This window comes from Podarcis pityusensis (genome assembly GCF_964106645.2).
Source record: "Podarcis pityusensis genome assembly, chromosome: 5".
Lineage (NCBI taxonomy): Eukaryota > Metazoa > Chordata > Lepidosauria > Squamata > Lacertidae > Podarcis > Podarcis pityusensis.
The window spans coordinates 100,713,360-100,729,725 of NC_138032.1; positions in this window are offsets into that span (position 1 = coordinate 100,713,360).

Here is a 16,366-nt window from a genome sequence, read left to right on the forward strand (position 1 = left end):
AATCCAAGATTCTTCTTTCTATGTTGCTGCAACCCAAAACAACCTGTTTGGCTTTGTTTAGGCTTATTACACTTTGCTTTGCAATTTGTGGGGGACTGAACACTGAAAGAAGAATGCAAGCTTATTCGTCCTCTTTCTATTGAGATGGAACCAAAACACCTTTGCTTGGTTTGGGCTGATAATAAACATGTCACTCTGCGATTTTTGGGTGAATGTGCATTCTAAACCCAAAAACACCAATATGAAATAACCCCAATCAGAGCTTTATCATCTTCTTTTTATGTAGATGGAACCCAAAAGACCATTTTGCTTTGGTTGGGGGTGATTCTGGTGCACACCCATAAAACCCCATGCGAATTGAAATAAGCAAAATCAAAGCTTATTTGTCTTCTTTCTACGCATATGGAAGCGAAAATACGGTGTTGTGTTATTTTGGTCTCATTACACACACTTTGCGATTTCTGGGTCAATGTGCATTAACACCAAAGAACACGAAATAAGCAAAATCCAAGATTCTTCTTTCTATGTTGCTGCAACCCAAAACAACCTGTTTGGCTTTGTTTAGGCTTATTACACTTTGCTTTGCTATTTGTGGGGGACTGAACACCGAAAGAACAATGCAAGCTTATTCGTCCACTTTCTATTGAGATGGAACCAAAGCACCTATGCTTGGTTTGGGCTGATAATAAACATGTCACTGCGATTTTTGGGTTAATGTGCCTTCTAACCCCAAAAACACCTATTTGAAATAAGCCCAATCAGAGCTTTATCATCTTCTTTTTATGTAGATGGAACCCAAAAGACCATTTTGCTTTGGTTGGGGGTGATTCTGGTGCACACCCATAAAACCCCATGCGAATTGAAATAAGCAAAATCAAAGCTTATTTGTCTTCTTTCTACGCATATGGAAGCGAAAATACGGTGTTGTGTTATTTTGGTCTCATTACACACACTTTGCGATTTCTGGGTCAATGTGCATTAACACCAAAGAACACGAAATAAGCAAAATCCAAGATTCTTCTTTCTATGTTGCTGCAACCCAAAACAACCTGTTTGGCTTTGTTTAGGCTTATTACACTTTGCTTTGCTATTTGTGGGGGACTGAACACCGAAAGAACAATGCAAGCTTATTCGTCCACTTTCTATTGAGATGGAACCAAAGCACCTATGCTTGGCTTGGGCTGATAATAAACATGTCACTGCGATTTTTGGGTTAATGTGCCTTCTAACCCCAAAAACACCTATTTGAAATAAGCCCAATCAGAGCTTTATCATCTTCTTTTTATGTAGATGGAACCCAAAAGACCATTTTGCTTTGGTTGGGGGTGATTCTGGTGCACACCCATAAAACCCCATGCGAATTGAAATAAGCAAAATCAAAGCTTATTTGTCTTCTTTCTACGCATATGGAAGCGAAAATACGGTGTTGTGTTATTTTGGTCTCATTACACACACTTTGCGATTTCTGGGTCAATGTGCATTAACACCAAAGAACACGAAATAAGCAAAATCCAAGATTCTTCTTTCTATGTTGCTGCAACCCAAAACAACCTGTTTGGCTTTGTTTAGGCTTATTACACTTTGCTTTGCTATTTGTGGGGGACTGAACACCGAAAGAACAATGCAAGCTTATTCGTCCACTTTCTATTGAGATGGAACCAAAGCACCTATGCTTGGTTTGGGCTGATAATAAACATGTCACTGCGATTTTTGGGTTAATGTGCCTTCTAACCCCAAAAACACCTATTTGAAATAAGCCCAATCAGAGCTTTATCATCTTCTTTTTATGTAGATGGAACCCAAAAGACCTTTTTGCTTTGGTTGGGGGTGATTCTGGTGCACACCCATAAAACCCCACGCGAATTGAAATAAGCACAATCAAAGCATATTTGTCTTCTTTCTAGGCATATGGAACGAAAATACGGTGTTGTGTTATTTTGGTCTCATTACACACACTTTGCGATTTCTGGGTCAATGTGCATTAACACCAAAGAACACGAAATAAGCAAAATCCAAGATTCTTCTTTCTATGTTGCTGCAACCCAAAACAACCTGTTTGGCTTTGTTTAGGCTTATTACACTTTGCTTTGCTATTTGTGGGGGACTGAACACTGAAAGAAGAATGCAAGCTTATTCGTCCTCTTTCTATGGAGATGGAACCAAAACACCTTTGCTTGGTTTGGGCTGATAATAAACATGTCTGCGATTTTTGGGTGAATGTGCATTCTAAACCCAAAAACACCAATATGAAATAACCCCAATCAGAGCTTTATCATCTTCTTTTTATGTAGATGGAACCCAAAAGACCATTTTGCTTTGGTTGGGGGTGATTCTGGTGCACACCCATAAAACCCCATGCGAATTGAAATAAGCAAAATCAAAGCTTATTTGTCTTCTTTCTAGGCATATGGAAGCGAAAATACGGTGTTGTGTTATTTTGGTCTCATTACACACACTTTGCGATTTCTGGGTCAATGTGCATTAACACCAAAGAACACGAAATAAGCAAAATCCAAGATTCTTCTTTCTATGTTGCTGCAACCCAAAACAACCTGTTTGGCTTTGTTTAGGCTTATTACACTTTGCTTTGCAATTTGTGGGGGACTGAACACTGAAAGAAGAATGCAAGCTTATTCGTCCTCTTTCTATTGAGATGGAACCAAAACACCTTTGCTTGGTTTGGGCTGATAATAAACATGTCACTCTGCGATTTTTGGGTGAATGTGCATTCGAAAACCAAAAAAACGAATATGAAATAACCCCAATCAGAGCTTTATCATCTTCTTTTTATGTAGATGGAACCCAAAAGACCATTTTGCTTTGGTTGGGGGTGATTCTGGTGCACACCCATAAAACCCCATGCGAATTGAAATAAGCAAAATCAAAGCTTATTTGTCTTCTTTCTAGGCATATGGAAGCGAAAAGACAATGTTGTGTTATTTTGGTCTCATTCCACACACTTTGCGATTTCTGGGTCAATGTGCATTAACAGCAAAAAACACGAAATAAGCAAAATCCAAGATTCTTCTTTCTATGTTGCTGCAACCCAAAACAACCTGTTTGGCTTTGTTTAGGCTTATTACACTTTGCTTTGCTATTTGTGGGGGACTGAACACCGAAAGAACAATGCAAGCTTATTCGTCCACTTTCTATTGAGATGGAACCAAAGCACCTATGCTTGGTTTGGGCTGATAATAAACATGTCACTGCGATTTTTGGGTGAATGTGCCTTCTAACCCCAAAAACACCTATTTGAAATAAGCCCAATCAGAGCTTTATCATCTTCTTTTTATGTAGATGGAACCCAAAAGACCTTTTTGCTTTGGTTGGGGGTGATTCTGGTGCACACCCATAAAACCCCATGCGAATTGAAATAAGCACGATCAATGATTATTTGTCTTCTTTCTAGGTATATGGAAGCGAAAAATCAATGTTGTGTTATTTTGGTCTCATTACACACACATTGCGATTTCTGGGTCAATGTGCATTAACACCAAAGAACACGACGAATTAAGCGAAATCAAAGAGCCTTCGTTCTATGTAACTGGAACCCAAAAGTACCTATTTAGCTTTGTTTAGGCTTATTACACTTTGCTCTGCTATTTGTGGGGGACTGAACACCGCAAAAAGAATGCAAGCTTATTCGTCCTCTTTCTATTGAGATGGAACCAAAACACCTTTGCTTGGTTTGGGCTGATAATAAACATGTCACTCTGCGATTTTTGGGTGAATGTCCATTCTAACCCCAAAAACACCTATTTGAAATAAGCCCAATCAGAGCTTTCTCATCTTCTTTTTATGTAGATGGAACCCAAAAGACCATTTTGCTTTGGTTGGGGGTGATTCTGGTGCACACCCATAAAACCCCATGCGAATTGAAATAAGCACAATCAAAGCTTATTTGTCTTCTTTCTAGGCATATGGAAGCGAAAAGACAATGTTGTGTTATTTTGGTCTCATTACACACACTTTGCGATTTCTGGGTCAATGTGCATTAACACCAAAGAACACGAAATAAGCAAAATCCAAGATTCTTCTTTCTATGTTGCTGCAACCCAAAACAACCTGTTTGGCTTTGTTTAGGCTTATTACACTTTGCTTTGCTATTTGTGGGGGACTGAACACTGAAAGAAGAATGCAAGCTTATTCGTCCTCTTTCTATTGAGATGGAACCAAAACACCTTTGCTTGGTTTGGGCTGATAATAAACATGTCACTCTGCGACTTTTGGGTGAATGTGCATTCTAAACCCAAAAACACCATTATGAAATAACCCCAATAAGAGCTTTATCATCTTCTTTTTATGTAGATGGAACCTGTCAGGGGTTCAGGAGCAGAGGCAAGGGCAAGGGAGGAAACAGAGAGCGAGGGAGAGGAGGCAGAAGAAAAGATGAGTGATGACGACGACCCGAGATCTCCGAGTCTTTCCAGTGAATGAGAAGATTCACAGAAAGGAGCACCAGTGGCCAGGGCAAGGGGGGAGCCTAGGGGGACACCCCAGGAAGATAGAGCCAGAGGGGACTCAGAGGGGAGCAGTTGGAAATCAGGACCAGCGTCACCGCCAGAGAGCAGGGAAGAGGAAGGGCGCCAGGGATCAAGCGCTGGCAGCTCACAACAGGGGGGAGGGCACGAGTCAGGAGTGGCCACACCTCCATCGGGGAGCGAAGAAACGGTCAGACGGAAGGTGGAAGGTTGGGCGCGCGCACCAAGTTCAAATGCACAGGAAGGTGGCGCAGTAGGCAGCCCGGAAAGGGAGCCAGGTCCTAAAGCCCGCCGAAAGGAGGGAGAAGAGTCAGGGGGGTCAGCGTCAGCGTCAGAGGAATCCCGGAAGGAAGAGACCCCGGGGGGCAGAGGGACCCAGAGAAGAACAGTCAGGCGGAAAAGGTGGAGCAAGGCTAGGATATTAAGTTGGTGTACAAGGGGCGGAGACTCAGATGGAGCTTCGCCGATCTAACCATGAGACGTAGAGTTGCACGCAGCAGCTTGAGAATGGAAACTGTAACTCAATAAAGACTTTTATTTAATGATCGCTGGCTAGCGTGATCCTCTGTGAGCTAGGATCTGGAAGCAGCTCTGTCAATGTCACTCTGCGATTTTTGGGTGAATGTGCATTCTAAACCCAAAAACACCAATATGAAATAACCCCAATCAGAGCTTTATCATCTTCTTTTTATGTAGATGGAACCCAAAAGACCATTTTGCTTTGGTTGGGGGTGATTCTGGTGCACACCCATAAAACCCCATGCGAATTGAAATAAGCAAAATCAAAGCTTATTTGTCTTCTTTCTAGGCATATGGAAGCGAAAAGACAATGTTGTGTTATTTTGGTCTCATTACACACACTTTGCGATTTCTGGGTCAATGTGCATTAACACCAAAGAACACGAAATAAGCAAAATCCAAGATTCTTCTTTCTATGTTGCTGCAACCCAAAACAACCTGTTTGGCTTTGTTTAGGCTTATTACACTTTGCTTTGCTATTTGTGGGGGACTGAACACTGAAAGAAGAATGCAAGCTTATTCGTCCTCTTTCTATTGAGATGGAACCAAAACACCTTTGCTTGGTTTGGGCTGATAATAAACATGTCACTCTGCGATTTTTGGGTGAATGTGCATTCTAAACCCAAAATCACCAATATGAAATAACCCCAATCAGAGCTTTATCATCTTCTTTTTATGTAGATGGAACCCAAAAGACCATTTTGCTTTGGTTGGGGGTGATTCTGGTGCACACCCATAAAACCCCATGCGAATTGAAATAAGCACAATCAAAGCTTATTTGTCTTCTTTCTACGCATATGGAAGCGAAAATACGGTGTTGTGTTATTTTGGTCTCATTACACACACGCTGCGATTTCTGAGTCAATGTGCATTAACACCAAAGAACACGAAATAAGCAAAATCCAAGATTCTTCTTTCTATGTTGCTGCAACCCAAAACAACCTGTTTGGCTTTGTTTAGGCTTATTACACTTTGCTTTGCTATTTGTGGGGGACTGAACACTGAAAGAAGAATGCAAGCTTATTCGTCCTCTTTCTATTGAGATGGAACCAAAACACCTTTGCTTGGTTTGGGCTGATAATAAACATGTCACTCTGCGATTTTTGGGTGAATGTGCATTCTAAACCCAAAAACACCAATATGAAATAACCCCAATCAGAGCTTTATCATCTTCTTTTTATGTAGATGGAACCCAAAAGACCATTTTGCTTTGGTTGGGGGTGATTCTGGTGCACACCCATAAAACCCCATGCGAATTGAAATAAGCAAAATCAAAGCTTATTTGTCTTCTTTCTAGGCATATGGAAGCGAAAAGACAATGTTGTGTTATTTTGGTCTCATTACACACACTTTGCGATTTCTGGGTCAATGTGCATTAACACCAAAGAACACGAAATAAGCAAAATCCAAGATTCTTCTTTCTATGTTGCTGCAACCCAAAACAACCTGTTTGGCTTTGTTTAGGCTTATTACACTTTGCTTTGCTATTTGTGGGGGACTGAACACCGAAAGAACAATGCAAGCTTATTCGTCCACTTTCTATTGAGATGGAACCAAAGCACCTATGCTTGGTTTGGGCTGATAATAAACATGTCTGCGATTTTTGGGTGAATGTGCCTTCTAACCCCAAAAACACCTATTTGAAATAAGCCCAATCAGAGCTTTATCATCTTCTTTTTATGTAGATGGAACCCAAAAGACCTTTTTGCTTTGGTTGGGGGTGATTCTGGTGCACACCCATAAAACCCCATGCGAATTGAAATAAGCACGATCAATGATTATTTGTCTTCTTTCTAGGCATATGGAAGCGAAAAATCAATGTTGTGTTATTTTGGTCTCATTACACACACATTGCGATTTCTGGGTCAATGTGCATTAACACCAAAGAACACGACGAATTAAGCGAAATCAAAGAGCCTTCGTTCTATGTAACTGGAACCCAAAAGTACCTATTTAGCTTTGTTTAGGCTTATTACTCTGCTCTGCTATTTGTGGGTGACTGAACACCGAAAGAACAATGCAAGCTTATTCGTCCTCTTTCTATTGAGATGGAACCAAAACACCTTTGCTTGGTTTGGGCTGATAATCAACATGTCACGCTGCGATTTTGGGGTGAATGTCCATTCTAACCCCAAAAACACCTATTTGAAATAACCCCAATCAGAGCTTTCTCATCTGCTTTTTATGTAGATGGAACCCAAAAGACCATTTTGCTTTGGTTGGGGGTGATTCTGGTGCACACCCATAAAACCCCATGCGAATTGAAATAAGCAAAATCAAAGCTTATTTGTCTTCTTTCTAGGCATATGGAAGCGAAAAGACAATGTTGTGTTATTTTGGTCTCATTACACACACTTTGCGATTTCTGGGTCAATGTGCATTAACACCAAAGAACACGAAATAAGCAAAATCCAAGATTCTTCTTTCTATGTTGCTGCAACCCAAAACAACCTGTTTGGCTTTGTTTAGGCTTATTACACTTTGCTTTGCTATTTGTGGGGGACTGAACACTGAAAGAAGAATGCAAGCTTATTCGTCCTCTTTCTATTGAGATGGAACCAAAACACCTTTGCTTGGTTTGGGCTGATAATAAACATGTCACTGCGATTTTTGGGTGAATGTGCATTCTAAACCCAAAATCACCAATATGAAATAACCCCAATCAGAGCTTTATCATCTTCTTTTTATGTAGATGGAACCCAAAAGACCATTTTGCTTTGGTTGGGGGTGATTCTGGTGCACACCCATAAAACCCCATGCGAATTGAAATAAGCACAATCAAAGCTTATTTGTCTTCTTTCTACGCATATGGAAGCGAAAATACGGTGTTGTGTTATTTTGGTCTCATTACACACACGCTGCGATTTCTGAGTCAATGTGCATTAACACCAAAGAACACGAAATAAGCAAAATCCAAGATTCTTCTTTCTATGTTGCTGCAACCCAAAACAACCTGTTTGGCTTTGTTTAGGCTTATTACACTTTGCTTTGCTATTTGTGGGGGACTGAACACTGAAAGAAGAATGCAAGCTTATTCGTCCTCTTTCTATTGAGATGGAACCAAAACACCTTTGCTTGGTTTGGGCTGATAATAAACATGTCACTCTGCGATTTTTGGGTGAATGTGCATTCTAAACCCAAAAACACCAATATGAAATAACCCCAATCAGAGCTTTATCATCTTCTTTTTATGTAGATGGAACCCAAAAGACCATTTTGCTTTGGTTGGGGGTGATTCTGGTGCACACCCATAAAACCCCATGCGAATTGAAATAAGCAAAATCAAAGCTTATTTGTCTTCTTTCTAGGCATATGGAAGCGAAAAGACAATGTTGTGTTATTTTGGTCTCATTACACACACTTTGCGATTTCTGGGTCAATGTGCATTAACACCAAAGAACACGAAATAAGCAAAATCCAAGATTCTTCTTTCTATGTTGCTGCAACCCAAAACAACCTGTTTGGCTTTGTTTAGGCTTATTACACTTTGCTTTGCTATTTGTGGGGGACTGAACACCGAAAGAACAATGCAAGCTTATTCGTCCACTTTCTATTGAGATGGAACCAAAGCACCTATGCTTGGTTTGGGTTGATAATAAACATGTCACTCTGCGATTTTTGGGTGAATGTGCCTTCTAACCCCAAAAACACCTATTTGAAATAAGCCCAATCAGAGCTTTATCATCTTCTTTTTATGTAGATGGAACCCAAAAGACCTTTTTGCTTTGGTTGGGGGTGATTCTGGTGCACACCCATAAAACCCCATGCGAATTGAAATAAGCACGATCAATGATTATTTGTCTTCTTTCTAGGCATATGGAAGCGAAAAATCAATGTTGTGTTATTTTGGTCTCATTACACACACATTGCGATTTCTGGGTCAATGTGCATTAACACCAAAGAACACGACGAATTAAGCGAAATCAAAGAGCCTTCGTTCTATGTAACTGGAACCCAAAAGTACCTATTTAGCTTTGTTTAGGCTTATTACTCTGCTCTGCTATTTGTGGGTGACTGAACACCGAAAGAACAATGCAAGCTTATTCGTCCTCTTTCTATTGAGATGGAACCAAAACACCTTTGCTTGGTTTGGGCTGATAATCAACATGTCACGCTGCGATTTTGGGGTGAATGTCCATTCTAACCCCAAAAACACCTATTTGAAATAACCCCAATCAGAGCTTTCTCATCTTCTTTTTATGTAGATGGAACCCAAAAGACCATTTTGCTTTGGTTGGGGGTGATTCTGGTGCACACCCATAAAACCCCATGCGAATTGAAATAAGCACAATCAAAGCTTATTTGTCTTCTTTCTAGGCATATGGAAGCGAAAAGACAATGTTGTGTTATTTTGGTCTCATTACACACACTTTGCGATTTCTGGGTCAATGTGCATTAACACCAAAGAACACGAAATAAGCAAAATCCAAGATTCTTCTTTCTATGTTGCTGCAACCCAAAACAACCTGTTTGGCTTTGTTTAGGCTTATTACACTTTGCTTTGCTATTTGTGGGGGACTGAACACCGAAAGAACAATGCAAGCTTATTCGTCCACTTTCTATTGAGATGGAACCAAAGCACGTATGCTTGGTTTGGGCTGATAATAAACATGTCACTGCGATTTTTTTGTGAATGTGCATTCTAACCCCAAAAACACCAATTTGAAATAAGCCCAATCAGAGCTTTCTCATCTTCTTTTTATGTAGATGGAACCCAAAAGACCATTTTGCTTTGGTTGGGGGTGATTCTGGTGCACACCCATAAAACCCCATGCGAATTGAAATAAGCACAATCAAAGCATATTTGTCTTCTTTCTAGGCATATGGAACGAAAATACGGTGGTGTGTTATTTTGGTCTCATTACACACACGCTGCGATTTCTGAGTCAATGTGCATTAACACCAAAGAACACGAAATAAGCAAAATCCAAGATTCTTCTTTCTATGTTGCTGCAACCCAAAACAACCTGTTTGGCTTTGTTTAGGCTTATTACACTTTGCTTTGCTATTTGTGGGGGACTGAACACTGAAAGAAGAATGCAAGCTTATTCGTCCTCTTTCTATTGAGATGGAACCAAAACACCTTTGCTTGGTTTGGGCTGATAATAAACATTTCACTCTGCGATTTTTGGGTGAATGTGCATTCTAAACCCAAAAACACCAATATGAAATAACCCCAATCAGAGCTTTATCATCTTCTTTTTATGTAGATGGACCCAAAAGACCATTTTGCTTTGGTTGGGGGTGATTCTGGTGCACACCCATAAAACCCCATGCGAATTGAAATAAGCAAAATCAAAGCTTATTTGTCTTCTTTCTAGGCATATGGAAGCGAAAAGACAATGTTGTGTTATTTTGGTCTCATTACACACACTTTGCGATTTCTGGGTCAATGTGCATTAACACCAAAGAACACGAAATAAGCAAAATCCAAGATTCTTCTTTCTATGTTGCTGCAACCCAAAACAACCTGTTTGGCTTTGTTTAGGCTTATTACACTTTGCTTTGCTATTTGTGGGGGACTGAACACCGAAAGAACAATGCAAGCTTATTCGTCCACTTTCTATTGAGATGGAACCAAAGCACCTATGCTTGGTTTGGGCTGATAATAAACATGTCACTCTGCGATTTTTTTGTGAATGTGCATTCTAACCCCAAAAACACCAATTTGAAATAAGCCCAATCAGAGCTTTCTCATCTTCTTTTTATGTAGATGGAACCCAAAAGACCATTTTGCTTTGGTTGGGGGTGATTCTGGTGCACACCCATAAAACCCCATGCGAATTGAAATAAGCACAATCAAAGCATATTTGTCTTCTTTCTAGGCATATGGAACGAAAATACGGTGGTGTGTTATTTTGGTCTCATTACACACACGCTGCGATTTCTGAGTCAATGTGCATTAACACCAAAGAACACGAAATAAGCAAAATCCAAGATTCTTCTTTCTATGTTGCTGCAACCCAAAACAACCTGTTTGGCTTTGTTTAGGCTTATTACACTTTGCTTTGCTATTTGTGGGGGACTGAACACTGAAAGAAGAATGCAAGCTTATTCGTCCTCTTTCTATTGAGATGGAACCAAAACACCTTTGCTTGGTTTGGGCTGATAATAAACATGTCACTCTGCGATTTTTGGGTGAATGTGCATTCTAAACCCAAAAACACCAATATGAAATAACCCCAATCAGAGCTTTATCATCTTCTTTTTATGTAGATGGAACCCAAAAGACCATTTTGCTTTGGTTGGGGGTGATTCTGGTGCACACCCATAAAACCCCATGCGAATTGAAATAAGCAAAATCAAAGCTTATTTGTCTTCTTTCTAGGCATATGGAAGCGAAAAGACAATGTTGTGTTATTTTGGTCTCATTACACACACTTTGCGATTTCTGGGTCAATGTGCATTAACACCAAAGAACACGAAATAAGCAAAATCCAAGATTCTTCTTTCTATGTTGCTGCAACCCAAAACAACCTGTTTGGCTTTGTTTAGGCTTATTACACTTTGCTTTGCTATTTGTGGGGGACTGAACACTGAAAGAAGAATGCAAGCTTATTCGTCCTCTTTCTATTGAGATGGAACCAAAACACCTTTGCTTGGTTTGGGCTGATAATAAACATGTCACTCTGCGATTTTTGGGTGAATGTGCATTCTAAACCCAAAAACACCAATATGAAATAACCCCAATCAGAGCTTTATCATCTTCTTTTTATGTAGATGGAACCCAAAAGACCATTTTGCTTTGGTTGGGGGTGATTCTGGTGCACACCCATAAAACCCCATGCGAATTGAAATAAGCAAAATCAAAGCTTATTTGTCTTCTTTCTAGGCATATGGAAGCGAAAAGACAATGTTGTGTTATTTTGGTCTCATTACACACACTTTGCGATTTCTGGGTCAATGTGCATTAACACCAAAGAACACGAAATAAGCAAAATCCAAGATTCTTCTTTCTATGTTGCTGCAACCCAAAACAACCTGTTTGGCTTTGTTTAGGCTTATTACACTTTGCTTTGCTATTTGTGGGGGACTGAACACCGAAAGAACAATGCAAGCTTATTCGTCCACTTTCTATTGAGATGGAACCAAAGCACCTGTGCTTGGTTTGGGCTGATAATAAACATGTCACTCTGCGATTTTTGGGTGAATGTGCATTCTAAACCCAAAAACACCAATATGAAATAACCCCAATCAGAGCTTTATCATCTTCTTTTTATGGAGATGGAACCCAAAAGACCATTTTGCTTTGGTTGGGGGTGATTCTGGTGCACACCCATAAAACCCCATGCGAATTGAAATAAGCAAAATCAAAGCTTATTTGTCTTCTTTCTAGGCATATGGAAGCGAAAAGACAATGTTGTGTTATTTTGGTCTCATTACACACTCTTTGCGATTTCTGGGACAATGTGCATAAACACCAAAGAACACGATTGTCAGGGGTTCAGGAGCAGAGGCAAGGGCAAGGGAGGAAACAGAGAGCGAGGGAGAGGAGGCAGAAGAAAAGATGAGTGATGACGACGACCCGAGATCTCCGAGTCTTTCCAGTGAATCAGAAGATTCACAAAAAGGAGCACCAGTGGCCAGGGCAAGGGGGGAGCCTAGGGGGACACCCCAGGAAGATAGAGCCAGAGGGGACTCAGAGGGGAGCAGTTGGAAATCAGGACCAGCGTCACCGCCAGAGAGCAGGGAAGAGGAAGGGCGCCAGGGATCAAGCGCTGGCAGCTCACAACAGGGGGGAGGGCACGAGTCAGGAGTGGCCACACCTCCATCGGGGAGCGAAGAAACGGTCAGACGGAAGGTGGAAGGTTGGGCGCGCGGGCCAAGTTCAAATGCACAGGAAGGTGGCGCAGTAGGCAGCCCGGAAAGGGAGCCAGGTCCTAAAGCCCGCCGAAAGGAGGGAGAAGAGTCAGGGGGGTCAGCGTCAGCGTCAGAGGAATCCAGGAAGGAAGAGACCCCGGGGGGCAGAGGGACCCAGAGAAGAACAGTCAGGCGGAAAAGGTGGAGCAAGGCTAGGATATTAAGTTGGTGTACAAGGGGCGGAGACTCAGATGGAGCTTCGCCGATCTAACCATGAGACGTAGAGTTGCACGCAGCAGCTTGAGAATGGAAACTGTAACTCAATAAAGACTTTTATTTAATGATCGCTGGCTAGCGTGATCCTCTGTGAGCTAGGATCTGGAAGCAGCTCTGACAGTAAGCTCCATCCCTAGATTGTGGGCATCTACGTCCTCGCGGAGAGGAGAGAAAGCGGGTGCCTACTAGCGAGCTCACGAACGGCAGACAACATGACGGCCGAACAGCAGATAGTGGAACTCAGAGAAGCAGTGACACGACTGAATGCCGAGGCTCTTGCATCCAGGAAGAGAGAGGAGGACGCAGCTGCCGCCTACAGGGATCTCCAGGTCAGGTTGGAAGTGCTTACGAAGCAAGGGCAACTGACACCCAAACCGGAGGGGATTGGGTTGGGGAGACGAACAGGCGGTCTGGTCTCTCACTTCGATGGGAATTTGCAACAGTACCCCAACTTTAGAGCAGATGTAATGTGTGCACTGCAACTGCTGAACAAAGACTTTAGAGATGAGCAAGAGAAGGTGGGATTCATCATGTCCCATTTGCATGGAGATGCTAAAGCATGGCTGCGCAATTTGTGGAGAGATAAGGATCCGGCGCTCCAAAATGCGGATGCCTTTATTAAAGCGATGGATGGGTGCTTTTTATCAAGCATTGACGTGGATCTTGCTCGGCAGGAGATACATGGACTGAAGCAAGGGAGGGCCAGCGTAAGGCAGTACCATGCCCGCTTTTTCGCTTTGGTCAGTGCCCTGGAATGGGACAGAGATTCAGCTCCTGTAAGAGACCTGTTTTGGGAGGGATTGCACGGCTCGGTTAAAGATGAAATTGCGAGGGGGGAGAGACCCCGGACCACGCAGGAGATCGTTCAGAGGGCGCTGGCGGTGGGGGTGCGGCTGGAAGGACGTCCGTGGAGCAGGGACGAAGGGCGTGGAGGGCGCGAACCAGCCAGGGGCTCCTCCTTCCTTCCCAGAGAAGCAGCGCGTGCGCAATCCACGCCTCCGCCAGGAGGAGGAGCGGAACCTATGGAGGTTGGAGGTGCAAGGGCTCAGTCGGCAGCCAGAGCCCTAGCACCGGCAGCAGTGAAAGCGAAGCCTCCTAGAGGGAACAGGAAGTGTTACATCTGCGATGATCCACAGCATATGGCGAAAGAGTGTCCCCAGAGGCTCCACAAGCACACTGCAGCCTCAGCAATGGTAACTGCAGCAACGCAGCAAGGACAACCACAGCAGGGAAACGAAGGAGTCTGGTTGGAAGAAGAGGCACTGGGGCCCAGCCAGACGTGTCAGTGAAGCAGTCCCCAGAGATTTTACAGCCCATGGACCCCCTCCCGCCCAAACCGGTAGTGAAGCTCACCGCGTCGCTCCAGCTGCCCAATGGAATCACCATGGACGTGCCAATCACCATTGACTCCGGAAGCAATGCGGACTTTATAGGGCAGGACTTTGTCGACCGGCATGCTATACAGTTGTTGCCTGCCACGCTGCCCCTGCAGGTTGTCACGGTGGATGGCAGGGAGCTGCTAGGGGGGCAAGTGGTGAAGCAGACGCCACCAATGGTGATGCGACTTGGGAATCACAGGGAAATCATCAGCTTCAATGTCACTCAACTATCGGACACGCCCATTGTATTGGGCATGAGTTGGCTGGACAAGCACAGCCCGACGCTGGCTTGGTACCAGAGGCAGCTGACCTTCGGCTCTTCCTTTTGCGCTGAACACTGCATCGTGCCCAGGCAGGAAGGAGGGGAAGAGGAGTCACAGCTGCAGCTAGGCACGCTGCAAGCGGTTCCCCACAAGTACGCAGAATTTTTGGAGGTTTTCTGCGAGAAAGAGGCAGACAGGCTACCCCCCCACAGACCATATGACTGCAAAATTGACCTGCTGCCGGGGGCGGCGCTGCCCAAAGGGAAGCTGTATTCCATGTCTGAGGAGGAACTGCAGGAACTCAAAGAGTTCATAGATCATAATTTGGAGCGCGGTTTCATCCGAGAGTCCAAGGCAGCGGGGGGGCAGTCCGGTATTCTTTGTTAAGAAGCGGGACACGCCCCAAAAAAGACTTGTAGTGGACTTTCGCATCTTGAACAGTGTGACCAAGCCATCGGACTTCCCCATGCCCCGAATCGACGACCTCCTCGCAAAGGTACGGAAGGGCAGAGTGTTCACCAAGTTGGACCTGCGAGGGGCATACAACCTCATTCGCATGCGGGAGGGAGATGAGTGGAAGACAGCCATGTTCACGCCCCTGGGCACCTACGAATATAGAGTTATGCCTTTTGGATTGCAAAATGGCTCCCACGTTTTTCAAGCTTTCATGCATCACGTGTTGGCGGGGCTCCTCTACAAGACGTGCGTCTGTTTCTTGGATGACATCCTGATCTTTTCGGAATCGCAGCAGGAGCATGACAGACACGTCAAGGAAGTGCTGAGCAGGCTACAGCAACATAGGCTTTACGCCAAGCTGGAGAAGTGCCAATTCGACGTGACCGAGGTGGATTTCCTGGGCTACAAGTTGTCTGATAAAGGGCTCGCCATGGACAGCGCCAAGGTCCGAGCAGTGTTGGATTGGAAAAGCCCACGCAACCGGAAGGAGGTCCAACGGTTTGTCGGCTTCGCGAACTTCTATCGCAAGTTTATCAAAGGCTTTGCCATGCAGACAGCGGCCATCACGGACACGCTCAGCTCCAAGAAAAAGAAGTTCCTCTGGACAGAGCAGGCGGAGCAGTCCTTTCAGGCACTCAAGCGTCTCTTCGCGTCGGAAGAGCAGCTGCTTCATGTCAACCCCAGCAGGCCGATGAGGGTGGAGACAGACGCTTCGGACAGAGCCGTGGGAGCAGTCCTGCTGCAGAAAGACCCGCAGGGGGTTTGGAGGCCGGGAGCGTTTTACTCAAGGAAGCTCAGCAAGTCCGAACAGAACTACACCATCTGGGACAGGGAGTTGCTGGCCATTCATGCAGCGTTCAAAGCGTGGAGGCACTTCCTGATCGGCGCCAAGCACACGGTGCAGGTCTGCACGGACCACAAGAATCTAGAGCACTGGCGCACGGCACAGTTCCTGAACCAGAGGCAGATACGTTGGGCTGAGTTCTTTGCGAATTTCGACTTCCGAATAGAGTATGTCCCGGGGGACACCAACATCATGGCGGATGCTCTCTCCCGTAAGCCACAGTATCTGGAGGAGGCAACGCCAGCGGCCGCCATGCACATCTTCGCACCGACAGTGTGGGCGTGCGCGGCGGCAACAGTTGACCTGGATGCGGTGCGACGAGCGTTGCAGGATGACTCCTTCGCGCAA